Source organism: Alligator mississippiensis, chromosome 1, assembly GCF_030867095.1.
Source record: "Alligator mississippiensis isolate rAllMis1 chromosome 1, rAllMis1, whole genome shotgun sequence".
In the NCBI taxonomy this organism is placed as follows: Eukaryota; Metazoa; Chordata; order Crocodylia; family Alligatoridae; genus Alligator; species Alligator mississippiensis.
Genome location: NC_081824.1, coordinates 451856838 through 451884628, shown reverse-complemented (window position 1 = coordinate 451884628; position 27791 = coordinate 451856838). Strand labels below are relative to the sequence as shown.

General features: G+C 48.0%; 1 long non-coding RNA gene across 2 annotated transcripts; it reads right to left on the bottom strand.

Moving 5' to 3' along the window:
* Positions 1-477: 477 nt before the first annotated feature.
* Positions 478-12159, bottom strand: LOC132249661 (uncharacterized). 2 transcript variants are annotated; one of them, XR_009461182.1, is made up of 2 exons: positions 11856-12159; positions 478-7275 (listed from the first exon to the last, which is right to left on the bottom strand). It is a non-coding gene; the product is annotated as an uncharacterized LOC132249661 (long non-coding RNA). The 2 variants fall into 2 exon arrangements; XR_009461183.1 differs by having other exon boundaries at positions 478-7272.
* Positions 12160-27791: the final 15632 nt, after the last annotated feature.

Genomic DNA, 27791 nt, shown 5'->3' with positions numbered 1-27791 from the left:
TTCCAGCCGGCCGGGATAGGGTAAGGGTAGGGAAAGAAAAGAAGGGATAGAGAGGAGGGAAAGAAAAAGCATCAGGAAGTAGGGAAAGGAAATGCGTCGGGAATCAGGGAAGGTGAAAACCAAGTGAGGAAAACAGTAATACTGAAACAAAAACGAGTTGTGTATGCTATAAATAAAGACGTGTGGAAAATGTGGTAAAGGCAAATAAAAAGAAGGGAAATACGAGACCACAGAGAAAGATTGTGTAAAATGTGAGGATGCATTATAAATGTTGAAAGTGTCCCAAGAACCTGTATGAGAGAGCAAAAGGTATTGTCATGGATTGCATTGATGATTATGTAAGAGGAGGATCTGGTGATCCAATTGTGAAGAAATTGTGATGGAGAAAGGAGACAGGAAGTTCCCATGGTTGTGTCATGCATTATTGATTCACGTATGATATTGTTTATTGTGAGATATTGACAAAAGGAGGCGGTGTGGAGAGATAAAGAAATATTTAATATTTCCTTAATAAAAAAATAGAAGGCAGAAAGCGTGCTGTACAGCCTACATGAAGATCAAAACATCCTCTAGCAAGAAACAAGTCACGGGGCATGTCATTAGAAAGAGCATTAAGGCAAAGAGCAGCGAATAGCGAGGCAGCAGGAATAACCTGAAGGCACAGTAGGGATCACCATTAAGATGGCTGCATTACCATGCCCACATCCCTCCTCTCAACATCCCATGGTGAAATCTTTGCATGGCTTCCACAGATCATCCCCTTCTCCACAGGGGCATTCTGATCAGGGTACCACTTCTTCCTCAAAAGAGGGAAAGACAGAGCTGGCAGGGACCACAAGAGGTCCTCTAGTCCAGCCCCTGCCCAAGGCAGGGTCATCTCTATCCACGGTACCATATTACTACTAGAACTAAACCAATGGCATTGTCACACACCCACAAATCATACGACCCCAAGATGTCCTTTTGCTTCGCCTGTGGCAATAGTAACCCATGTCCTCCTTCTGCAAGGGTTGTTAAAAGATGCTGAATGGCACACAAGGAAGAGGTCCATGCCCCTGCTACAAGAAGACACTCATCCCCACAATCTGTACCCATCTGACCAAGGGGTAAAACTTCTTCCTGACCTCAAACTGGGTGACCAGCTTGACCCTGAGCAAAGGGGCAAGTCCCTCTAGCCAGGAACCTACAGGTTTTACTTGAGGAAGGAGTATTGGCAGTCTCCAGCCTTGGTGACAGTCGCTCAGCGCTCCTGAGGAAGGAATATGCCTACCACAACACACAGCAAAGGACAAAGAAAAGAGTCTTTCCCAGCCTCATGCTTCTGGGCTTCACTGGTTGCCTCATGAGACACAAGCAGAGTAAAACATAGGCACAGTTACTCCTAGATCATTCCTGATCAATGTTTACCTGACCTCTTTTTCAACACCCCCAGTGATGAAGGCTCCACAACTTCCCTCAGCAGTCTAGTGTACTGCTGCACCCTTTTAACAGCCAAGTCCTTCCGGCTATCCAACAGTAGCAAGACCAGCCCTCTGTTCATGGGACATGAATAAAACAAACCAAGCCTTTCCTGTAGCCCTCTTGATGACATCCAGGTCAGTCCCGAATGCCCTGCCCCACTCCACAGGCATTAAGAGGCACTGGAGCACAACTTCACCTCAAGCTCTCCCTCCTTGACCTCATCCTCTACCACCCGCTCTCATGACAAACTGCTCAGTTCCTTTCCTTCAGCACTATGCACATACTGCTGAGACATCAGCACTATGTGCCACCATTCCCACATATTCCTAACACAGATTTACAGTGCCCGCCACCCCTTACAAGAGCTCTCTACAGCCCCTACACTCCTCCAACCACATATTTGTATTTCCAGAAGACCCATCATTACACAACATTTCTCCATACCCACCACCCCTTTTAGCATGAAGTGGTCAATAAAGCCCAAGGGTAAAACATCTTGGGCACCATCTAAAATACAAATAAAAGCATGACCACTCCTGTGCCACTCTCCACCCTTGTCTTCACTCTCTCCCTTTCAAATCAACCCTTTAAAAATGCCATCCACAGGGATGGGCCAGGAACCACTGAGAGTATGACAAAAGCCAGCAGAGGCCTACCGTTTCTGGTCTGGCTTCTGTTAGACTAGGAAGTGGCTTCAGGAGCTTGACTGCCTGGATGGCCTCATTGAGCCCAGGTGGGACCAGGCTTCTGCTCTGACCTTGCTGAGATGCCACCTGCTCAGGAGATAAGATCAGATTGAGAACCTGCAAGTCCAGGGCCCTGATCTGGCCTCCTTACAGTATATGCAGGCATTGTGCTAGAAGTGGGGGCTTTTGGGCTAGCCTTCTTTGGGTGGCTCTGACAGAAGGCTCATACATTTTCTGCAGGTTGCTAGAAATAGTCTGCCAGTCCATAACCTTGCCAGTCAAACACATTAATACCATTTCCTCCCTAACTTTTGGTTGTCAATGGTGATTTTTTGAGTTGGAATTCCTTATGCCCCCAGCCAAAGAGGATGGTTTGGGGACTGCCAGGAATAGGTTGTCTTTGTGCATAGCTTTGCCAGGGAGATGTAGAAGACAGGGTGGGCACGCAGAACATCAGATAGCTACAAGCAGAAGGACACCATGTTGGTGACTGCAGAGATGGCATAGAGTCCTAGATACCCAAGACCTTGTTTGACAGAGTTGAGGGGTGGCTTTCAGGTATTAGGAAGAGAGCGATTCTTTACTCCTACAATGGACGTGGAGCACCCCCCCCGCCCCGAGCACTGTTTGTAGCCTAAAACTAGACCTTCTTGGCAGGCTAGTGGTGGTGCTTCACGTCATCATGTATTCATTGCAAGTGGGTTCCCAGTTCTGTGACTACAGGGGTGGAGATGTTGGACAGGGCTGTGGGGAAGTAGGGATGAAACCCACACTTGGCATCAAGGGGCTGCACTGGCTGGGTGACAGATCCAAGTTGTTGTATGCAGATATAGACACGGGCAGGAGCACAAGCCAGTCATGGTGATGGCAGTTAAGGAAGCCTCATTTAGCATTGCTCCAGCACCTGGTTCTCCCTTGTCTGCCAGTGTCAGACAGACTAGAGCTCCTGCTCTACCCCCAAAAGGGACAGGAACAGAGGGCCCAAGACTGATACAGTACAGGTAAGCACCCCATGCAGCCAAAACAAATGTCCAAAGTTACTGGATCCAAGTTGAGTGGGATGCCCACAATGGACTACTCCATTGTAATGGGGTTCACCCTGTGCCTCACTAGGAGGCACCTCTCTTTGCAGAAACACTTGTCCATTAAGTTGTCCATAGCACCCAAGCCCACAAGGACTGACAGCTGTACTGCTAACCAGATGGCATGGGCAAGGTCCTTGTGCTCCACAAGACTAGCAGAGGCCCAAAGCTCACAGCTGGTTCTTCTAGGTCTCCCACAGATACAGTTCCCTGGATTTCTAGAGCAGTAGATCTTCCTGGGGCACCAGGAGACCTGGGATTGTGGTGTGGGGTCCCCTCTCATGGCCATCTTTTCCACACACTCCTCTGGAAGGCAGTGGTAGATCCACAAAGAGCTCAGTCAAGGGCCCCAAGCAAGCAGGGGACTCAACAGGAACAAGTTCATCCTTCAGCTCCTCACTAAGCCTCTGGCAGAATTGCCACAACTTCAATCACCTCATTCCACTTGAGGCCAGGGGCCTACCACTGACGTGAGCCACTGTGGGCTTTAGCTGGCTGCCATGCTGAAGATTTTAGGGGGCTATTTTGGCAGAGATGAACTGCAAGGGGTGGGCAGGTGCCTATGGGACTTCTTCCCTGTAAGGCTTGGATGGACAATTTGAAAGACTGAAGCCCTCGAGGAGCAAGGAAGCCCAGGTCAGGACTTCTCCCTGCAAGCAGGCCAACCATTAGTCCCATCTTGGCCTGGTCTGTGGAACAGATGATGGGGCACAGTGGAAAGAGCAGGCAACACTGATCCAGGAATCCCAAAACACTTCTTTGGATCTGGCTCAAGTGCACTGGGAGTGGGACTTGTGGTAGCAGCAGCAGTCTTCTGACAGCAGGGCCCCAGCCAAGGCTCGATTGTTGCTTCATCTCTTGGGGATGGTTTTGCTCAGCATTTGCCAGGCTCCAGCTTTAGCCTGTGCCCCTTCCAGGCAGTCCAACAGCTCTGGTTTTCCCCTCTAGCTGTTCAAACAGTGCCTGGAGCTGCTGAACTGCCTGCTGGAGATGGGCCATCATTTCTTGGGATTCAAGGGGTTGGAGGGCTTGCAGGGATTCTCGGGCAGAACGGAGTTTGTATTTCTACTTTGGGTCCTGCCCCACAGCTCCAAAAAGACTGGTCCAGGTAAAAGGTTGGGACCGAGGCATTGGTGGTCTGGCCTAATGATTGGATACTTGAAGCATGGAGGGCAGTCCAAAGTGGTTTCCTAGGGACTGGGGGTATCAGGGGGTCGGTACTGGAACTGGAAGCCGCTGTCAAGATGGAACAGGGCCAAAAGCTGCAGCCAGAGACAAGGTACTCCCTGCATCTTCTTCCAGGGTACCCACAGATTAGTCCAATTGGTAGGCATCCTAACTGGTCCCTAGCATGATGTTCTCCCACATTCATTTGCACAGTGATCCATGTCTGAGCCAAGGCTGAGGTAAGCCTCACTACCCTTCATGTATCTCATGGGCTCACCCGGGATCCTGTTACTGGGGGCCATAAGTTTCTCTTTCCAGAGGTGATGATGTATATGGGCACCTTGGACTGGAGGGGAACAAAAGCTCTGTTCAGTCAGCTGCCTCACAGCTGTTGTCCAGCACCTGCAGGAGTTCATCAAGTCACCCTCAGAAGCCAGGAGGTTTAGCTTTTGGTCCTGGGCCCTTGGTAAGCCTCCAATGGTGGGACTTGGGAGGCAGCCTCATTTCAAGTTCGGAACAGCATTTCACCATTATGATCAGGAAGTGACAGTGTAGTTGTTGTAGGCCTTGGGGACCATGTGTGGAAATCTGGCCTGATATCCCAGCTCCTGGAAGACTCATGGCTAAGGCACTGAGCCAGAGGCCTGCACTGACCTCCACGTGGACACCTTGCTGTCTGGGTGCTGTCGTGGGTCATCAGCAGCCAAGGTGCATTCAACAGCCCTCGCTGGACATGAAAGCTTTCTGGTTCAGGCTACAATCCACCCATTCACTGCCCAGTCCATGATCTGAGCTGTGTTGTGGCCCAGCATATTGTTTACATTTAAAAATGGTGGAGCAAAGGGTGATGGGCCCTTCAGGGATGCAGATGGTCAGGCTCACTGTTTTTGTGGATGAGCCAGGTCATTACCTTCTTCCAGGACTTGGCCATGCAGCCAGAACTTCCATCAGGTGGCCAGAGACATCAGCACAAGGCCGTCTGGGTCCCACTTCGTTAGCTGGACTCAGTGCGGTCTTGGTCTGGAGCTGTAGTCCATGTCCTGCTCTAACCTCCACCTCTTCCAGCAATAAGCTTAGCTTGGCAGACAGCTTGAGGGTAACTGGCAGCAAGGGTCCCTGAGGCAGGTCTGTAGATCACATTGACAGGCAGCAGCCTTCACCATTGAGGACACCACCATAGTAGGCAGTCTCTCCTGCAGGGACTGTGCAAGATAACCTGGGACCCACCAGATCTCACTGCCTTAGGGAAGACTGAACAGTCTAGTTTCTGGATCCCAGAGCTGGTTGCTGATGTGCAGGCCAGAGCTGTGGTCAGTAACTGGAGCCACACAATGACAGGTGCAGACAGTGGACCTTGCACAAGTTGGTATTGGGGATACTATGGGCTTATGCTGATCTAGAGCAGCATAATCTACACACTACCAAGCCATAGCCTGGAAAAAAAAGAAGGAAGTCTCTTGGTTGCGGCCAACAGTAATGCGCTAGACAAGGAACAAGGAGTTGTCTCTTGGAACATGTTAATAGGAGCTGAAGGCAACAGCTGTAGTGCCCCACCACCTATTTTTATATAATTAGCCAGTTGGTCTCCAAGTGATAAGGTGTTCTTGCTAACCCCATATGGTAATCCTCCCTTCAGGCCCATCATGGCCATTTGCAATTCTTATGCCATACTACAATAGCATGGCTCAAGCAGGAGGCGTCCAGACTGTTTCTAGGAGACCAAGTGAGCCTTACAGATATTACCATTGTTTCATCAGTCAAGGAAAGGAATAAATCAACTCATCCAACTAAGCCAAAGCAAATAGAGCAAATGGCCTAAATGATGGCATACTTAAGTAGACCATCCCAATACACAGCATCATGCCTTTGGCTTTAAAGCCTTAGTAACAGCAACTGATCTAACCAGATGCATCTGTTAGAGGAAAATATATCTACCCACGTGTCCAGTTCCTTGGAACAAAGCTTTTTTCTTTTCCATAATTCTAGCAGCTTTGTCAGCATGGACCATAAGTCAGAGGCGAGAAGAACACACAATAGGTGCAAGCAACAGCAGCAGCAGCGTTCCACGATGGTGTGGGGAAAGATACAGTTCTGGAAGGAAAGGTTCTGCATCTTGCACAGAAAGGTGAAAACCCCACCTAACTGACACCTTCACAATCCATACAAGAACTGCTTTGCTTCAGTTCCAAGAGGTTCCAGGGAAACCAAGCAATGTCAATAAAAACAGGTCACAGCCTTTGCGATGGTACTGGAACAAGCTGTCTCTAAACACAGGGCACAGACTACAAGGGAAAGTTCGAGAACTTCCCAGATTCTAAGCCAGCTGCTGCCAGTGCGTGCTACCTCCCTCCCAAGTTTCCCCAGTTGGTGCAAGTGAGAATTTGTTGTGCACTTGTGGGTTGCTGGACATGCACTGCAACAAGCATGTGTTCTCTTGCTTTGGCATGTAACAATAAGGCATCAGACTGAACAGGTCACCTGCTCCTTTTCTCAACTGAGGGGTGGCAATTATGGGAGCCATGACTGTACCTTAAGTCTTTGTCCAAGCCTGCAAAAGAAGTCCTGATCCCTGAAGGGCTGCAGGCTCATCTCTTCACAGCCTGACAAGTCCCAAGGTTTGGGGAACAGGTGGCTGGCCCACTGCTGGAGAGAAGAGCAGTTGCATGCGACTCTGGTCTCTTGTTACAAAGGCACCTGGGATGGCTGTCCATCTTCCACTGCCTTAGTTAAGCAACAGCTGACAATTCTTTGGTCAGTCTGTTCCATGAAGTTTCCAACTTCCAGCAGACTACAGACTTCCCAGGTCTCTTCACCCAGCTTCAAAAGCCTATTCTGCAACTCTCACTTTAGCCTCGCAGCTTGAGGTCAGGCCTGAACTGCTGGAGATGGAAAGAGAGAAAAAGAGACAAGTGTGTCAGTAGCGTTAAGGTGGTTGTTACAGCCTTATGAATGCATGAAGCAAAGGAACCTTATGCCTATGAAGCTAAATATACTACAGGTTTTAGTGGCCACAAACTGGGACTCACTTCACTGGCCATGGCCAGAAGCAGTCAAGTCTGTTTTGTATCCAAGATCTGAATCATCCCAACCAGCAGAGCAATGCCCAGGCTTTCAATACATGAACAATACAGATGCAAAGTTCAGATGCAGATGGACGTTGCCCAGACACAGGATTTCTGTTTTGGGCTCACTGTAGCACCACTATGGGTATGTGTGTACACGTGTTTTACAATCAATACGTTATAGTACATATATTATTAATATGTTACAGAAAATTGTATCTTTCTACAAGGAGTACATGTATAGTCCTCCCCTGCCATAGAGAAAAAGCATTACGTGTTTTCACAAGATTTTGCACATGTACCAAACTACCTACTCCTGGACAATAAATGCAGTGCTCTAGGATGCTTGTACACATGCCAAAACTAGCCTTCAAAAAAGTGACTTAATTGCCCTTTTGCACCACTTTAGTGGTGTTGCCGTTTACACACTTGGCAGCACGTCGCACTTTCATTTCATGACAATGTACATTTTAAAGCAAAATATGCTGTGAACAGTATAGAAGGAGAGGAATTCAAGGCAGGTATTTCAGGGCACCTTATGAAATACACCTCTCCTTTGAAAAGAGCTGCTAGGTACTTGGTTTCACTGGGCCCCAGGGGCAGTTGTAAGATCTGGAAAGGTGGCAGGGGAGGGGGAGGAGGGGCTGCCACGTCGCTCCATAACACAATGACTGTTTCTACAAATGATAAAGAAACTAAAAGCCTTGCTAATATGCTATGGGTCCAACGCAGCCTGGCCACAGATGGAGCAGCTCTCTACACTCCCACATACACATCCCTGAGACCCTCTGCAGGGCCCCAAAATGCCTCCCTCTGCCCTTTCTGCACTGCCCTGCCACCTGCAGTGCCCCTTGCCTCTTCCACCCACCATCCCCTCTCACTCCTCCAAGTCCTGCCCTGCCTTCTCTCCATCCCATAAATCCACTATATCCTGCACATATGCATCCCACCATATCCCAGCTCTCCCGACTCCTCACTGCCCACCCCCAGCTCACTGAGCCCTCCCAAGCATTCAAACCTCATTGTAGCTCCTCATATCCCCTGGCTGCCCCCCTGCCCACAACCCCTTTTCATCCACCCAAAGTCTTCTCCTGCCTCCCAACCTCACCCCCCAGCACCTGCACACCTCCCTATACCTGCAGTGCCCCAATCCTTCCTCCCTATGGGGCCTCCTGCCCCCCAAAGTCCCCTCATGCTAGTGACCAACCCTCATCCTGCAGATGCTCATGGCCTTGCAAGTCCCTTCTCTAGAAAAAAACAAACAAACAAACAAACAAACAACTCTCCCGAACCCTTTCCTTCAGAGACCCTGACCATGAGGCATGTGGGGACAGGACTTCCCCCTCCCCCCACACATCCCCCCTCCTCCTTACACTAGGCCAACTGGCTTCTGTGCTCCACAGACAGAGACTAAGCTATCTCTGGTATCCCAAATGTATCCGACAAGCAGCATCCCTACTGGGAGAATCAAATCCACCCATCCACCTCTGCCAGGCAGCGTTTGCATTATAGCTCAAAATACCACCTTTCCCTTCTATACGGCATGTGGGGGGCAAGGAGGTGTGTATGGGGCTTGGTTGGGAAGTGGTTGTGTGGGGGGTGTGCAGGAAGTTGTACGGGGTGTGGGCATGGTGGGTGGGGAAAGACTATGGATGTGTGAGACCATACAGGGCGAGTCCCCAGACAACCCCAGATCCTAGATCTGCATTCAGGGGCAGACGGTGTGGACACATTGGCAAGATAGCATGCAGCTCCAGACATGGGCATGATAATTAGGGGCTCCTCCAAGGGAGAAGGCAATGGGCCCAGTTTGAGTTTCTTGGAAAAATACATTTCTTCCTCTCCACATATATAGCAACATAGCATCTATCATAAGCTTCCCTTTACATACCTTACAAACAATTTGAACTCCTACATAGCCATTACTACCAATGCACCCATCTCCCTCATACCCACCCACAGACTTTATCCTAGTTCAAAAGCAGGAAAAGCTAAGAGACTATTTGGGTTTCACATTGGCCCAGGACCTTTTTGCTTTCTGGTACTGTTGCTGCTGTGGTGCAAGACCCGATTCTCAGTCACCTATTGGCAGGTTATGTGGAGCAATATAAAAGTGAGTAAGGAGGAAGTTGATTTTCATATTTCAAATAGTCAAAGGACTTTCCAGCTTCTTAACACATCACCCATTCCAAGCCTTCCTCAAACAAAGACAAAACAAAACAAACAAAAAACCAAAGCCCAATCCTTCAGCTTTAACAAGCAAAAGCAGGGCTCTTCCCGTCATAACACAAGCCCAGCCCTTTCTCCTTCCTAGCTATTAAAGCCACCCCAACCACCTCCCTTATGCTCTCTCAGCTAGCCCCTTCACTGTTTCCACCTGCAGGGCCACCCAGGGGCCTGATCCTCTCCACCTGCACCTCATCACCAATTCAGGCTGTCTGCACCTCTTAACTCACATGGTCCCTTTGGAGAATTGCAGTAATACTTCTTGCTCATTATTGGAAGTCCAATACTATGTGCTCAGTGTATTTTCACTGGGAAATTTGAGTCACACTCATTCATTAGGGGTTATTTGGCCTCTAATTTACTTCTGGCTAATGTCACACACATTACAGATTGACTAATGACCTGCTGTAGTCTCATGGCACACCTTAAATGAGCTGGTAATTCAAACACATTTCCTGACCACCTACTCCACAGCACAAGGGGCTAGGACCCTCAATCCAAACTGGCAGAAGGAATAGGTATACTCCCAAGATTCCTCCTGTACAAATTAGAAATTTCAAAGGCGCAGCTCATCTGGTCCCCTTCTGCTACTGCTCGAGTGTCTCCCTTAGGCTAGTGTCCCACTCACACCCAAGAACATTTGTTAGCAGTTCCTACAGCTGGCCAATACAAGGCTGTGGTTATCTACCACAGCTGAACACAATTAAAGTCAGGGCAGTCACTGTAAACCTTCTGGATCAAAGCAATGGGCTCCCAACTCTTTTCAACAAGAGGCTTCCACTCAGTGGGGATCTTTCAGTTATGGCAACAAAGGCAAAGCAAAGGACCTTTTCCTTTATGTGCCAGATGTTTGTGCTGTACAAAAGGAAGTGTTTTTAGATTTTCCAGCAAGAACATGGAGATGACAAATTGCTATTTCCATATAGAAAAAGGCCTTCAGTTTTCTGAGACAATAAATGTGTCTTCTAGTGCACATGCACTGCCACCAAGAACTATCTTTTTAACAACTTTAATCTCATGACATGGTGTAGCTGAGGTGATCCTTGAACAACAGCAGTCACTAAAGCACAGTTTAACCAGGTACAGCACAAATTCTGCAGCCTGGACCGTTTGCTTGCTCATTATGATGGTTTTCTATAGCTGGTTTATGAACACTTCGTTTATCAGCATGTCACAGGCAGAAGCAGCATCTTATCTAAGAATTTATAAGCACGTTAGATGGAATTGTTTTTAAATCGTTACTAGCACAGTAACCCATTAGCCTTTTTGGAGCTCATGTCATTTCTAATAGATTCTTTATTAAAAGTTCTCCCAATAATGTACTAATCCTCTGTAACGTGTTAAAAGTTGAAACTGTAATACAAGCAGTAAGGCCCAAAGTGAAAAAAAATCAGTATATCTGGCATATCCATTGAAGAGTCCCTTTTTTGTTCCCTGAAAATAGGGGGCAGGAGTGAACAGCAAGAGACTTTCCTGAGGTTTTACTTACAACATGCATTCAGCATTGTCCACAGAAACTGCTTATACAAATGACCTCTTTTTACCTGACTATGTGAGGGTCACTCTACTCATGTTTTCCATGCTTGACTCTGGTTATGTGCTAGAAGGGTAACTAAGAGTATTCCTAATCTGCACCCTCATTAGTATGCATGTTTCAGGAGGGGGCTTCTCACACCTTTTCTCACTGTTTGTGGCCTTGGGTTTACTGTTTGAGGTCTAAAACAGGCTATTGTAAAGGGCAGGTGGATCAAGTTGTGTGTCCACTGGCCTTCTCTGCCAAATCAGTGACACCTGTAGGCACACACCAGTTGGTAACACAAAGTTAGACAAAGGTCACTGATGGGTCAGCCCTCCTCTAAGCAGTGCCAGGTCTGCAATGGGGTAACCCTTCGTTTTTATAGGAAGCTGCGATGTAAGTGGGAGAAAGAGGAGAGATCCCAGACAAGAGTCACTTCCTGGGTGGTCTTTTTAAGTCAATAAAAATCCCTGTAGTGGGTCCAGGGCTAAACCTGATACTTCCTGTTGCTAATGTGCAGGCCAGGAGCAATCCAGGGCCCTTTTGTGCACGCAGGCTGTGGCCAGCAGCCCGGGCACACGGGATCAGAGAAAACAGGCAGCAAGCTAGAATTAGTCACAGACACTTAGTGGTTGATTTAAGATTGTTTACTTACACCAAAGATGGTCACAGTGTAGGCTGGACAGTTTTCCAGGCACAGCTCCCCTTAAATGCTCGTTCAAGGACTACAACAAGCTCGGTATCTCCTACAGATGTGTCAAAGCTCCGTGGATCCGTCTCCTTTGCATGCAGGGAGGGGTACATCTAGGAATCAATCAACAACGGGGAGAGGCCAGAGGCTGATCAAACCCCTGTTGCCTTTTAAGAAATGCATTGGGTCCAAAAGGATCCACAGTATTTAGAGATCTTCACACAAAACAACAAATTCTCTCTCTTTCTTTCTCTCCAACTTGGACAGAAACCACCCAAGCTTCTCATACGGCTAGCAAGCCAATCACTAGCCGCCACGTGTGCATAATTTAACACAAACCAATAATGTGGCTCGAATTCTAAAACAAATGGCGGGAATTCTTTTCAACGAGCATTTCTCAGATGCAAAGAAGAAATGCACACTGCAAAGAAAGTTGCAAATTTGGTGGGAAAATAATTTAGCAGTGCCAAAGCACACACAAAACAAAAATCACAGCTTTGGGTTGTGACAGCTAAATGAGCTGAAATTCTGTGCGCTTGCTGTTGAAGGTGGTCAGGGTCCAAAAGGACTGTGGTTTCACAGACAGGCTGAGGAGGGCCAGTAGTGGAGTAGGGCCAAGTCCTGGTGGTGATGACCCAGTGGGGATGGTCAGAGCAGCATTCCCCAATAGTGCTCTCCAGTGTCTAGAGCAGTGCTGCCCTGTATCAGAGGTGCAGCAACTCCTGCGCAGGTTCTCTAACCAGCACTTACTACTTGGGCTGGGGTAGGTGGTTGAGTGCTCAAGGCAGAGTGGCAACCCCTGGCAGCAAGGGCCAGCACACATGTGGGGTGGTGGCCCTACCCAGCACTGCCACCATTTGCAAGTGCAGCTGGTAGAGCCCTTGGGCAGCACCTGCTTTCTAAGGGAGGTGAGGGATTGTTTCAGCTGGCCACAGCCTGCTCTTGCTTTCATTGTCCAGGGTGCTTGGGTCTGTGTCTTCTTAGAGACTGGAAGGAAGACCAAGCCTCCTTTTGTGTGGTTAGGTTCAGCTGCATGATTAGCTAGAAAGCAGCCAAACTCAGAAGCCCACTGAGCTTGAGTGCTTAAAACTGAGTTGGGTGTGTGGTGGGAGAAACCTCCCTAAGGTTTGTTGTCTAGCTGTAATTTGATAGACAGACAACGCAGGTAAAGAAAGACAGCTGTTTATTTGCTCGAGCAAAGACCATAAAACCAGCAAAAGGCAAAATGGCCCCCCCTCAAGGGTGAGGCGATCTTTTGTACTTATTACAATAAGGCAAGACTTACAGGGTTAACAAAAGCATTACTTGGGCAGTGCTTTACAAATCTTTGTAACAGCATATTTCTATTAAGTTGAACTAGCACTTTTTAAAAGCTAAATGTTAAGTAACAGTAACATTATGTTAGCAAAACCTTACACAGTAGTAGATACTTCTCAAGGACACAACCACTGCACCCAGAACAATGGCTTCCCTGTCTTATCTTGCTTCTTGCTGTAGCTGATTTTTCAGCACAGACACAGATCCACTTTTTAACTCAGAAAATTCTTAATACAGTTAAAATGATTACTTGACACAAGCAAAGGCTTAGCTATCATTCTGCCTTGTGGTCAGCTGCACTGCTAGGCCACAGGTCATGCCTTGTATTCAGCTGTAAAGCTAATACTTCTTAATAATCCAAATTATTGTTAGCCTAACAGTATGCTATCAAAAAACTATTCTATTTCAGGGTAATAACAAACCTGCGCACTACAAGTGGGCAGCCATTTCCTCACGAACTCCCCCTCCACCCTGCCCCCCATACCTTTTTTGCTTGCTTTGCTTTGCTTTGACTGGGCAGCAAGCCCCTGGGGTTTTGCTCACTCATGCTCATGCATCCTTGCAAAACCCTGCCTACCTCTTTGTCCTACTACCTTTGGGTTGTGTGGATTCAATGTGAAGATGAGGGTGAGAGACTGAATCTTTTACCCTGCACTGGAAAATGTTCCTGATCGCTTTGCAAGGCTGGATTAAGGTCAGCAAGATTAGGGCTCGAAAATACATGTGGAGAAGGAGAACCGTCTATCAGCCCTGGAAAACCAAACAAAACCTGCTATATTCTGTGCTTTCCGTAATTCAGCCTCGGCCCCCCAGCCTGGGTTGACCAGCCCCAGCCTGGAGCCAGGCAGCTGCAGGAACAAGAAGCCTCTTCCTCAATGGGGCTCCTTCCTGGTACCACGCAGCTTCTCCCTGCCCACGAGTGGGAATGTAGGTGAGGGCCCGCGGCTGGGGCAGGGGCTTCAGCTGGAGGAAGGGACGGGAGCACGGGGGTGCTGGTGCCACTCGCTGCAGGGGCACAGGACTGTGCGCTGTGGGTCCAGGGGGCAGATTGCTGCTGCCACGTGTGGGCAAGATTGTGGGCTGCGCTGTGCCAGGAGTGAAGATCCAGGGCCCTGCACACCACTAACCCTAACCCCCCCTGCACCTTCCCGCACACCCCACCAGACGCACACCTGCTCCCGACCCACCCCCTCCACCTGCAATATAGAAGGGAAAGGTGGTATTTTGAGCAGAGGTGGGTGCGTGGATTTGATTCCCCAAATAGAGATGCTCCATATCTTAGTCTCTGTCTGTGGAAGGCAGAGGCCAGTTGGCCTGGCGTGAGGAGGAGGTGCGGTTGGGGGGAAGCAGCTGGAGCCCTGTTCCTACGTGCCCCATGGTCAGTGTCCCAGAGGGAAAGGGTCTGGGGGTGGGGGCCTTCACAAGTTCCACGGGGTTTTTGGCGAGGACCCCCATGTTGGAGCACTGCAGGTGCAGGGAGGTGTGGGGGTGGCTGGGGGCCGGGGTGCAGCCGGAGTCTGGGCGGATGAAAAGTTGGGAAGAAAAGGGGTTGTGGGGAAGGAAGGAGGCTGGACATGTGAGGAGCCGCAGTGAGGTTTGAATGCTTGGAGGTGCTGGGATGGGCCCAGGGGAGGGGGGTGGGCAGTGAGGAGTCAGGAGAGCTGGGGCATGAGGGGGTGCATCTATGCAGGAAGCAGTGGATTTATAGGCTAGTGAGGAGGCAGGGCAGGACTTGGAGGGATGTGAGGGGCTGGTGGGTGGAAGAAAGGGGCACTTGAGATGGCAGGGGCAGGGGCAGGGGCAGCGTATCGGGGCAGAGAGAGGCACTGGGGGCCCTGCAGAGGGTCTGAGGGATGCCCATGTGGGAGTGCTGGGAGCAGCAGCTCTGTCTGCAGCCAGGCTGGGGTGGGAAGGTAACAGCTATACCTCCCTAGCATTATGTGCCCCTGCCCCCCCTGGACGTGGCAGTGACCCCCCAAGGTCTAGATTTCTTTCTCTGCTTGGATTAGAAACTGAATTTGTAAGGCATCTAGTTCCTTTATCATTGGTGGAAAAATATTCACTGTGTTATTGAATGATGCACCACACAGCTTAACTGCCCCTCCTCCCCCTCCCCTGCCACCTTTACAAATCTTACAACTGCCCCTGGGGCCCAGTGAAACCATGTACCCAGCAGCTCTTTTTAAATCAGAAGTGTACTTTATAAGGTGCCCTGAAATACCTGCTCGAATTCCTCCTATTTTATACTGTCTCCACACGCTGTAAAGGTGGCTGGCCCTGCATGCGAGATACGGGGGTTGCAGGCAGCCGGGGGCAGCTCTGGAATCCTGGACCCTGCTAAATTTTCACCCAACACGTTCTCATCCCTGGTCTTCGATCTCGGGGAATGGGGCAGACGAGTGGATGGGGCGACGGTTTTCTAGCGAAGTCAGTAGAATCAGCCCTACCGCCAAATGAACCTGCGTGTTCCCTGTGTAGGAGGCGGCCAATATTTGAATGCGAATGAGACAAAGGACACGATGGGGATGCAGCAGGATTCGCTGCGCCTCCTGAACTTATGTGGATCATACTTCACCATTCTTCATTTTGGTGCCCCCAAAATTGTAACTGCTGCCCCTGAGATGCCAGAACTGTGATTCTCCACCTCTTCAGACACGAGGTACGTCTCAGTAAATGTCAGCTTTTTTAATACTGTTTTTCAAGTTTGGAAAAACAATAAAGCCGGCTTTCTGTTGCAAAGCCCTATGAAAGACTGCAAGAAGTAAGGATGTTTTTGCTATTGTGTGCTCCTGTTTGAAATCTCTGGGTTTATCTCATGAGTCATGTTTGCACTTTTAACAGTGTGACCTGGTGAGGTCCCCTGTGACGCCTGTGAAAGGCTCTCAAGGCACCCCAGGATGCTAGCTCCCTGGTGGAGAATCGCTGCACTGAGCTCCCCAGACCAGTTCAAGAGACTGAGAACAAGCAAAGCACTTGCTGTAGCAAAATGGCCTTTCCTCATAGTGCTGTTTGGAACAGCCCTGCCCTGTGATACCAGTACAGGGCCCTCCATTCTCCTGGTGTGCTGCCTTGCTGACCTGGAGCAGAAGGGCTGGTTGATTTGGCCCAGACTAAAAACAGTAAAACATTCAGTTAGTTGTCCAGGAGCAGCTAGTTTTGGTTCATGTGCAAAACTGTACAAACACCTGATGCTTTGTTTCTCTCTATCTTTATTGAGGGCGTGGGGGGAGGTATACATGCACTCTTTGAAGAAAGATTTGATGTTTTCTGTAATATGTTAATATATCTACTATAATGTATTGAATCTAAAATATGCACCTATACTGGTGCTATGATGACCAAAACAGAAATCCTATGTTTAGGGAACTTCAGATCTGAACTGGCACTTGCATGTGTATTGTTCCTGTACTGAAAGCCTGGGCATCGCCCTGCAAGCTGGGATGATTCAGATCTTGGGTACAGAACAGACTTGACAGCTTCTGTCCATCGCCAGTGAAGTGAGTCCCACTTACGGTGGGCACTAAAACTTGTAGCTTATTTAGCTTCATGGGCATAAAGTTCCTTCATCTTTTGCATTCATAAGGCTTTAACTACAATCTTGATTCTACTGACACACTTGTCTCTCTCTCCACAGCTTCAGGCCCGACTTCAAGCTGCAGTTCTGAAGTGAGAGACCCAGAAAAGGCTTGGCAAGCTGGGTGAAGAGACCTGGGAAGTCAGCAGCCTTCTGGAAGTTTGAAACTTCTGTGAACAGATTTACCAAAGAACTGTCAGCTGTTGCTCGACTAAGGCAGTGGAAGATGGACAGCCAGCCCAGGTGCCTTTGTAACAACAGACCAGAGTCCCATGGCACTGCTCTTCTCTCCAGCAGTGGGCCAACCACCTGTTCCCCAAACCTTGGGACTTGTCAGGCTGTGAAGAGATGAGCCTGCAGCCCTTCAGGGATCAGGACTTCTTTTGCAGGCTTGGACGAAGACTTAGGTACAGTCACAGTTCCCTTAATTATCCTTGCCCAGTTGAGAAAAGAAGCAGGTGACGCATCTTCAGCCTGATGCCTTATTGTCGCATGCCAAAAGCAAAACAACACATGCTTACTCCAGCGTGTGTCCAGCACCCCACAAGAGCACAAGGCAGACTGTACTAACTTGAAACAAGGCTGCCTCCTAAGTCCTGCCATCAGAATGGTAGCCAGGGGCCCTGGATGAATGTAAATGTCTTGGACCCTGAGGAAGACTTGATGACCTCCTGAAGGTGCGGGACAAAAGCAATGAAGCAGCTGACTGGACAGAGCTCTTATTTCGATGCAGTCCAGCGCACCTCACTACCTCATCTCTGGAAAGGGAAGCTTCTGTGGCCCCCAGTATCATGATCTAGGGTGAGCCCAGAAGCTAGCTGGAGGGTAGTGAGACGTACCTCGGCCTTGGCTCACACACATGGATCACTGTGCAAGATGGATGCAGGAAAACATTATGCTGGGGATTAGGCAGGATTCCTACTAACTGGACTAATCTGCATGTATCCTGGTAGAAGGAGTACCATGTCTCTGGCTGCAGCGTTTAGCCCCGTTCCATCTTGACTGCAGCTCCCGGTTCCAGTGCCAGACCCCTCTGTACCCCCAGTTCCTAAGAAACCACTTTGGACTGCCCATATCCTCCAAGTGTTTAATCACTAGGTCAGACCACCAATGCTTTAGTCCCTGACAGTTTAGTCCTTTTGGAGCTGTGGGGCAGGCCCTGAAGTGCAACTACAAACTCCACTCTGTGTGAGAATTACCAAAAGCTCCCTGGAGCCCCTGAAAACTAGGAAACAATTGCCCATCTCCAACAGGCAGTTCAGCAGCTCCGGGCCCTGACTGAATACCTGAAGAGGAAAAACGGGACCTATTTGCCTGCCTGGAAGAGGCACAGGGCAAGGCTGGGCAAGGCCTTCCCCAAAGATGAGCTGTCAGGCAGCAGCAGAACTTGCTTTTGGCAGCAGGGCCCCAGCTGAGGCCAAAGTCCCACTCCCACAGTACTTGAGCAGGATGCAAAGAAGCCTTTTGACATTCCTGAATCAGTGTTGCCTGCTGTTTTCACTGTGTCCCCTCGCTGGTCTCTCAGACCAGGCCACTATGGGGCTTAATCATTAGCCTGCTTGCAGTGGGGAGTATGGACCTGGACTTCCCTGCTCCTAGAGGCCTTCAGTCCTTTTCTGAAAGGCTTGGATGGGTATTTTGAAAGCCAAGTCCCATATATGTAGCAGGAGTGCCTGTCCACCCCCTGAAGTTCAGGTCTGCAGAAATAGTCCTCTAAAATCTTCAGCTAAAGGATTGAACATGTGCTGGTTGCATCCCGTGGTTGCTTGGGGACTTTGAGTGAGCTCTGTGTGGATCAACCACTGCCTTTCAGAATGGTGTCTGGAAAAGATGGCCTGGCAGAAGGGACCCCACACCATAATCCTAGGTCCCCTGGTGCCCCAGGAAGAGCAGAAAGAGCAACAGATCCTGAGATGGAGAGCCCCATCTGTCCGAGGTAGAATAACTCATGGTGGGCAACTGCCCTTTGCTTATCTTGTGGAGCACAAGGACCTTCTGCAGCCATCCACTGTGCAAAGCACAGGGGTCCCCACTATAATGGCACAGAGGCTTCTGGTCAGAGCAAGGGGAACCAGGCTGTGTAATGGTTTTATAACCTACTCCTGCCCATAATTTGCTCCTTTAACCTCAGGGGCAGGGACCGCTGTAGAATGCAGCCCTTTTCTGTTGTTGCTCACCCCACCTTGTCAGTAGTACAGCCAACAGCCCTGGCCCTGGCCTGGCGGTTGACTGGCTTTTGCTTCAGGGTCCCACTCTATGTTTTCTTTTGTTTCTGCAACCCATTTCCTTTTCCCTTTTCAGCAGCTGTATCCAATTCCATATGTTGTCCCTCCACATCCCTCTCCCTCACCCTTCAAACATCTCTTTTGTTCCTCCCTTTCCTTCATACAACCCCATTTCTACTCCCCAGCAAACTCAGCATGGTCAACATTTTGCAAAACTTCCTCCATCTGGTCATCCTTTTCTGATTCAGTTAGCAGTTTCGCTGCCTCAGTGATGGAGTCCTGCTGGGTTCCAGCCTTGGGTGTTTCTTCAACAGTAAAAATGCCCAGCTCCGACCCACTGCCCCGGTCTCTTCCTCCTCTTCACTCCTCTCTCCCTCTTCTGCAGGTTCTCTAGCACGATTCACATGTGACTTTGGATACTGTCTACAAACATGTCCTACCGCCCACTCCCACCACATAAAGGTCACATTGTAATTTCTCCTTACACACAGCTGCTCTGTGCCCATTACCACTGCACCTGTAATAAATGGTGAGACTGCAAAATGCAGCCAGGTACCTTTCCAGCCCACATCGGGTGCAGCGTTTCGGCGGCCCATAACAAATTAAATATCCACCCTGGGGCCCAGTGGCCCAGCATGCTGTGATCACTGTTCATTCAAACGCTTCCAGGTAGGCCTCCACATTGTCTTTGATGGTCATCTTGGGGATCCTGAACTTCTCAGAGGCTCCTAACACTGCAGCCTGTTGGGCCTGTATCTTTTCATTCAAGTCCTGCTGTCGGGTAAGCGCAGCTATCCGTGCATCCGCTTCTTGGGCCCAAACCCAAATCAGCTCCTTCAGCTGTACCTGTTGAGCCTGCATAATCCGAACCACCATTTCGTGGGCTTGTTGCCAGTCTCGCGGGACCGGTATCCTGTAGCTGGGTGGAGGGGTCCTCCATCTCTCAGGGCTGGGTTAGTCAAGACTTACAGTTATGTCGGGTCTCTTCTGTTTCCTGGCCAATGCACCACTGTAAGGGGGTCAATGTTGTGTTGCCCAGAGTCACGTTGCCTTTCGACTGGAATAGTAGTGTCTCGTTGTTGTAGACCACCTGCCATGCCTTCGATGTTATGAGAGATACGTCTAGACACTCCTGGGAGACAAGTGAGACTGGTTATAGACTCAGGGTATCAGCAGCTCTTCGCAGGGCTCTGCCATCCCCATCCCCTGTCCTCACAACACCTGATGTTCTGGGCATTGTTGTTTGCCCCTGAGGTCAATATTCCTTCCCTCGTTTGAAGCACCTTTGGCTAGGGCCCATTTCTAAGTGGCTGCTTGCCCCTTTCTTCCCCGCACGGGGCCCAAGTCAGCTATCTTTCTCTCTTCTGGTTCCCCCGTCACCCTCCTGCGACTGGGCCCACTCTCTTGTCCCCCACCTTTGGAGAGTAATTCTGCCTATGTTTTCTTCTTCCCCTTAGGTCACTGGAGTGGTTCTCTCCACCCCCTGGTACTGGACTTAACAGCTAATCGAGCCTCTTTGTTGGATCAAATTTCTCACTGGCTCTTGCCAGGTAAGTTGCGAGTTGGGGTCTCACTTTAGCTTCTGGGTCAGTCTTTTCTCTTCATCTGCTCACTGATCTCCTGTTCTTCTCCTCTCTGTTCCCTTGTTTCCTCCAACCCCTGGACCCTCCCTCAGCATCCCTTAAATCTTCCTTTTTCCAGTTGCGTCTGCTGTGGCAGCTTCCTATTCGCTACCCATCTGACCCAGCTGTTCCTGCTTTTCCTCTCTGGTGTGGTTTCCTTTTTTTTCCTTTTTCTTTTCCCACATCATTTTGCTCTTCCCAGGCTTGAATCCCAGAGGCTGGGTTTGCTAGGGCAGCCTTTGATCTGCCACGGCCCCAGCTGACTCCTCCGGTCATTTTGAGTGTGGTGTTTTGCATCTCTGGGTTTGCCACGGCTACTCCTGCTCCTCGAGGTAAGTCTTTCTCTCTTGTTTGTCTCTCCTCCTGCCGGTGGCAGAGTGGTTCAGGCACCCTGTCATAATGATCAAATGGTTCAGCCTATCCTCCCCAGTCACTGAGTGCAGGTAGTTCTTAATAATCTTAAGCTTACTAGAAGTGTGTTCCCCAGATGCAACAGAGACTGGCAAGGCAGTTGTCATATTGAATGAAATAGTTTGAATGTTTGTAATAGTTGCCCATTAGCCAGTTCAGGAAGACGACAAGATTTATCTTCTTATCTAGGCCATTGTTTTGGTCTACGTGCAGAAGGTCCTGACTTTGCTCAAAGTCTTAACTCTTGAATTTTATCTTTAGAGGCCTTTAACAAAGTGAACATAAAAATGACCCTTAAGCAAACATCCCACATTCTGAGAGATCAAACCCTAGGAGCCTTTTAAAAAATTGGAAAGAAAGGAAATTCCTCAAAGTAATTAAAATGGTCAACAAAAGAAACTAATTACCAAGCAAAAGAATCTGTTAAGAAAGATCTGAGCCCAAACTTGGGAGTAGTGACAGGTTTGGGTAGGAGGGGCCCAAGACGGCAACTCACTCAATACAAACTGTAACCTACTGTCCCAATTTGGAGGTGACCTCACTTGCGACGAAGGAAGAATCGCAAGTGTAGGCCGGATCAGACCAATCACCTGAACCACCCTCTCTGTGAACACAAATCTCTTAGTTCACGCTGAAGCCGCGGAGCACCCGAAAGGGATTGAAGGAAGGGGACTTAGTCCTATCAGTATTGAGGCCAGCCCATTGAATTGTAATCCTGAGGTGAGCCCATTGAACCATACTACTGAGGCCAACCCATTAAATTGTACTACTGAGGAATGAAGCCATATTTAGGTGTTTGGCTTCTTGGAATTCTAGGATTGTAAGTATATTATGCAAATAATAGTATTGATTCAAATTTAACTTTTAGTTGTAATTGTAGTTGTTTTTGTAATACTAATTCTTATAGCATTGTTTGGGAAGGAAGTGCATTTGGAGCATTGTTTCTGATATCTGTAGTTATTGTGTTTTTAATGTTTGTGGTATTTCTTAAAGCTAAGCAGTGTTATATGTGTAGCAAAGAAATTTGAAATAAAATTGTGTTGTATGAAGTAAGTGTGTAATCATTGTGAAATCGTGCAATTAACCAACTACTCCCCCAGCCAGTGCATCAAACTAATCAGTAAGTTGTGTGGGATTTTCTCTATTCCATAACCCACTAGAGATAGCAGTGAGCATTTTCAAGCAAATGCATATTTGAGGGAACACAGATTCTAGATCTTTGCCATAAATCCAGTGGCAAAACTCAAGTGCAGTGCCCATGGCTCCTCCAGAGGTGCACAAATATGAGTCTTTTCTGATTTTGTAAAACAGGCAAAGTTCTTCTTGCAACTCATCCTTGTTCACATCTCTTGGGTATGTGGTGGACAGGCACACTGCAAACTTTGTAATTTCTTCATCCTCTGCAACAGCTGGTGGGTCAAGTATGGGTAAGAACAAGCTTGAGAGTTTCTTCATGGTCTCAGCTAGGCTTCAGAGATCAGAGAGGAGCATATCCATGGCTGTGATGAACACTTCAACCCTGAATCTATCTTCAAGGGAAGAGATTGTGTGTTCTGTATTGGCTGGCTCATCGTGGACAGGCTTCATCCTTTGGATTCTTCTGTGTGTTCTCTTGAATTTGGTGGTGACACCTAGACCCTCAGCGATGACCTTAACTTCTGTGAGAAGACTTGGTCAGGAATTATTCAACCACTGAATTTCTTTCAGGAGGCTCTTGACATGTTGCAGCCCTTTTTCCATGGTGAGCTTGGATCCTTGGACAAGCTTGCTTTGGTTATTGATAGACTTGTACCACACTGTAGTCCGAACGATGCATCCTTCTCATTGCATTGCATCCAGTCTCATTGAAACTTCTCATTGAAACATCAGCCTGGGTTTCTGTTGTCAAGTCCAATTCTTCCTCAATTTTGAAGAGAGAATCCAGCAACCCTTTAGGATTTTTCACAAGGGGGTGAACAGCATCGATTCTCGAGCCCCATTGAGTTGTTGACACACAATGAAGAGAGAGTTCTGCAGTTTCCTGAAGAATTTTCCATCTTGCAGGACTGTATGAAAATACAGCGTACAGACTCTGTACATTTCTGAAATACATTTTCAATGCAGGGCTCTTCTCCATGGCCTGGGTACCACATAGGTTTAGAGAGTGTGCACTGCAGGGTAAACAGTGCCTGAGGATTTTCATCCTGTATCCTAGTTTTCACGCCCTGGTATTTCCCAGACCTATTTGAAGCATTGTCATACCCTTGGCCTCTACAGTCCTGCAACTCTACCTTTCACTCCACCAATACTTTCTTGATCTGCTCCACGATGTCTACTCCTTTCTTTATCACAGTCCACCATTTTCAGAAACCATTGCGGCACATCCCATGTTCCATCTTTTTCGTGTACATAAGAATCATATTTAGTACTTTCTTGGCGCACACCTCCAAATACTCGTTCTGACTACACCAGGACATGTAGTGTGCTTGCATTTTCTCCCCAGTCATTCAATGCTCCGTAATAGTTTTGAGGTGGCAGTTCAGATCTTGATTGTATTTACTGATGAACTGTACCGTAGAAAGGAACAAGCCTCAGTTGACATGCTCTAGGGTAGAATGTGATCTTCAGAACAGCCAATTTCGCTCTGCTAGAAACAGCATAATGTCAACCAGACCTCACAACACTTTACACCACTTTTCCTTCTCTGAATGTATACCCTTTTCAAGAGTATTACCAATGGCTCCTTTTCCACTAAGAGCATTTGTAAGATCTTTCCACGACCAGAATTGGCCTTGTGACTCTTCATTTTGTCATACAGTTTTCTCCAGTTATCATTCACACCCCCATGGCAGAATCTGCAATGGTACAGGGCTTGATTTTTTTTGTTCTGATCTTGGAAGAGACAGCATGGAAAGCAGAATAGGCCAGCTGGCTTGTGGCTTCACACGAGCCCGTCCACTTTCACGCTCTTGTTATTAGTCTTGCGGAAAACAGATGTAGGGAATGACTGTTTGGAGGAATCACGTGGGAAGCTTGCAGGTTTGGGTGGTGGGCCCTTGGACACAATTAGATCCCTCTGCAACATATCGAGATGCCCCCAGATGTCTGGGTCTTTAGACAACATTTCCTGGTGAAGCGTCACAGGGTTTCTGGCTGTGGCCTGCTGGCTGGCCTCCTCCACTACTCAGGAAGGAAGAGTTCCTCCCTTAAGGCCTGGCCTCACACCACTCCTAGGCCTTGTCCCTGTGGTAACTGCCACAGAAAATTACTCTCCAATGGGACCTTAGCTGGAAATCTTAGCTGGTGCTCACGTAACCCCCGTAAGCTGAGTTGTACTTGGTTCAGGTTTGTGGGTGTAGCAGAGGATAAGCAGGCCTTGCTGTAGTATGCATTTTTGCATGTTAGTTATTATGTTAAAATGATAATAGTATTGAATTGATCAACCTCTATGATTGTATGAACAACTAAAGCTCCATTTTGTGCATGTTCCGTCCTTGACATGAGTAGATGAACTTCATATGCCCTGTGTACGTGAGAGTCTGTGTGAGAGAGGTGAATGGTGAAAGAATGGTAACTATTTGCATGAAAATAGAAGAAGATTTAACTGATTGTACAAGCAACAAGGCACCAATGTATAAGTTACCAGGCAGTAAACTAATTAAGCTCATTAATGGATGGCTGAAAAACTCATCTGCAATCAAGTTCAAAGAAGATAATCAGAAGAAGGAATTCTGCATATCTTGCCTGCCATTTGAACTACACAATGCTTCAAGAACATAATGCTTCCAGGCAAATATACCAACTACACAATGACTGGAATTACCTCATTGAAGATACACTAGAATGACCTAAAGACTGAGCATGGAAAAACCCCGAGGCTGCACAGAGATTTGAAATCCCTATAGAAGTGAGATGCAGACAAACCAAGATGGGGAAGCCACGCTCTGCAACCTCATGGAGCAAGGGCATGCATGTCTGTTCTTCCCCCCCTCCTATCACCCTCAATAAGCCTGGACCTGGCCATCCAGTGCTAATATTGAGTAACATCTTCTGTTAACTATAACATCTTACTGGAGGGGTTTTGTCTGTATGTCTCTTTGTATGACTGGTGTGTCCAAGCTTATGTATCTGCTTCATGTAATCAATAAACACAGCATTTTGCCTTATCCCCCTTTTTAAGGTCTCGCTCTTCATTTGAGCTATTGGCAATTTTAAGTAACACTGCCCCTGTTTAAGGAAAAAGAAAATTTACTGCAGAGAGAGTAGACAGAGGAAGGAGGATTGTCTTTGTACTGTTGCTGGAGACTAAACTTGTATATTTAGCCTTTAATCCCTTGATTGAGGGCATTGTGAGACTGTTCTTATTCTTATGGGCCTTGGTAAGCAACTGCTGTTGTTTGAAGGACCAGAAGAGAGCAAGTCATCTCTGCAATACTCGAAAGCAAGATTTGCAGTTTGCAGCACACGCTTCTTCAATCAAGCTGGACTTCAATATTTCCCCCCCAAGAGTTACATAGACAATTTGCATTTAAGTACTTTTTGAAGTGGGGAAATACGTGGACCGGAATATGTGTTCTGTCTAACGTTGTTATTTTCCATGGCAAATATAAAGACAATAATACATGTATAATTTTCATTATTATAGTCTTGCAAATTCATTTCTGACTTTGGCCGTTAAGAACACACAGAGCTTACATTCACTCGCTCCTTGAACGCGTTCCCCTGGAGGTCTTTCTGTGACAACAGGCCCGCTCTGCCACGGATCCCTCCTTAAAGCCTTCCCTGTTCCTTCTCTCTTCACAACAGACTCTGTAGCCAGGGCTACTTCGCCTAGGCCCTAGGCTTTGCCAATCATAAGCCTGCCTGATCAATCTTGTCTCTTTTGCTACCCGTAGATAAAGAAAGATGTTACCTTACCATGATTGGCTTAGACTCCCCCTTGGACATCAATGCGACCACCACTTAAGCCTCAAATGAGCATTTGTTTCACACGCAACTATTTATAATATTTACTTCATGGTTGGGGGCGGGTCCCATAATGTCACGATTTCATGTTGAGACTGAATCAATGTCATCTTACACTTTAATACACCAATTTCCTCTTTTTTATGAAAACAAAATACCAACAATTCTGGTGAGCAATGTCTTGGGGCGGGGGCCAATGGTACACACAGGAGCTGAGGCGGGGGGCCCTTGCCTTGCAGGGGCCTGGGGCAAATTGCCCCTATTGCCCCCCACCCTGAGCAGCCTTGTACCTTAAACAGGAACTCATGGTTAGCCCTGTTATAGGCTTTTTCCAGATCCAAATTCCCTAACATCTCATCCCATTTATGGCCTGTACAGCATGCCAACAAGTCTCTTATTAACCAATGGGTGTGTGTGACCCTTGGACTGCGCATGTTTGCTCTGTCCCTATCACTTGCTCTAAAACCCACTTCACTCTTTTCGCCAGCACCTTTGTGAATAACTTATAATCAACGTTTAGGAGGGTTTCTTTCCCACCCTTTATATGTAAGAGTGCTACCACCCCTTTGGCAAAACCTTTGCCTACCTCCCCTTTTTCCATTATCTCCATAAAAATTTCTACTAGATTGAGTCCTACCCATTTCCAAAATTCATAGTAGAACCCTTTTGGTAATCCGTCGATTATTTGCTCCCATTGCCTTTAGGTTGCCCTCCACCTCCTGCGCCGCAACGTCTTTTTCTGAACCACTCTGCTCTTTTTCTTTATCCTGCTCTCTAATCCCTCCATGAAATTCTCTCTCCTTGCTGAGTCCAGTCCTCCTGCTTTATATAGTTCCTCACAGAACCTTGTAGTCTCTTTTAATATTTCGTTTTGAACTTCTATCCACTGCTCCCCCTCTACTTGTACCTTTCCTAATTCTCCCTTCTCTTTCCTGACCGTGATGCCAGGTATCGGTTCCATTGTTCCCTTTCCTCCACTCATGGCGCCTTTGCCAAAATCACTCTTTCTTGTGTACGCTTCTGGAACCACACCTCTACTTTGCGTTTTGCTTCCATTAGTTCCTCATTCACCGCCTTCCCCTGTGCTGCTTGTTTTAGTAATACTTGCACTTTCCCTTGTCTCTTTGTGAGTTCCTGCGTTCTCTCCCTCGCTTTCTTTTTCCCCAGAGCTTGAAACCATTCTTGTATTCTTGTTTGTTTTATCACCACCCACCCTTCCCATCTTGTGCGGAAGAATCTTTTGATTGTTGTCCAACCCTTGTATACTGCCACAAACTCCTTACACGCTTTGTCGTCTGTTAGTAATGTTGTGTTCAATTTCCACACCCCCTTTCCCTTTTGTCCGTTTCCCCTGATCCCTATGTTTACTCTTACCATCCTGTGGTCTGAAAAACCCACGTCCACCACTGCTTTCCGCTCCACTACTACTCCTTGGGATACAAAAACAAACTCAATCCGTGAAGTTTTTCTTTCTCCTACTTCTATTCTTCTGAAAATGTTCTCTTCCTCCCATACATCCCTAATGCTCTCTTCTCGGATCCATGTCCCCAAAAACTGCCCAGTACTGTCCAATTTGCCATCTCCTACTCCCCCTCTCCTCCCACAGCTTTTCTGTCCCTGGGTTCAGTGATACAACTGAAGTCACCTATTAGCACCTGCTGGCCTCCCCCTCCCCCACAGACAGCGAGCTTCTTGAAGAAAGCTAGCCTTGCTGCCTTTTCTGCTGGTGCATAGAAGTGAAACAGCAGCAGACTTTCTCCTCCAGCTTGCCCCATTGCTTTTTGCATACGGCCTGCTACTAAGGTCT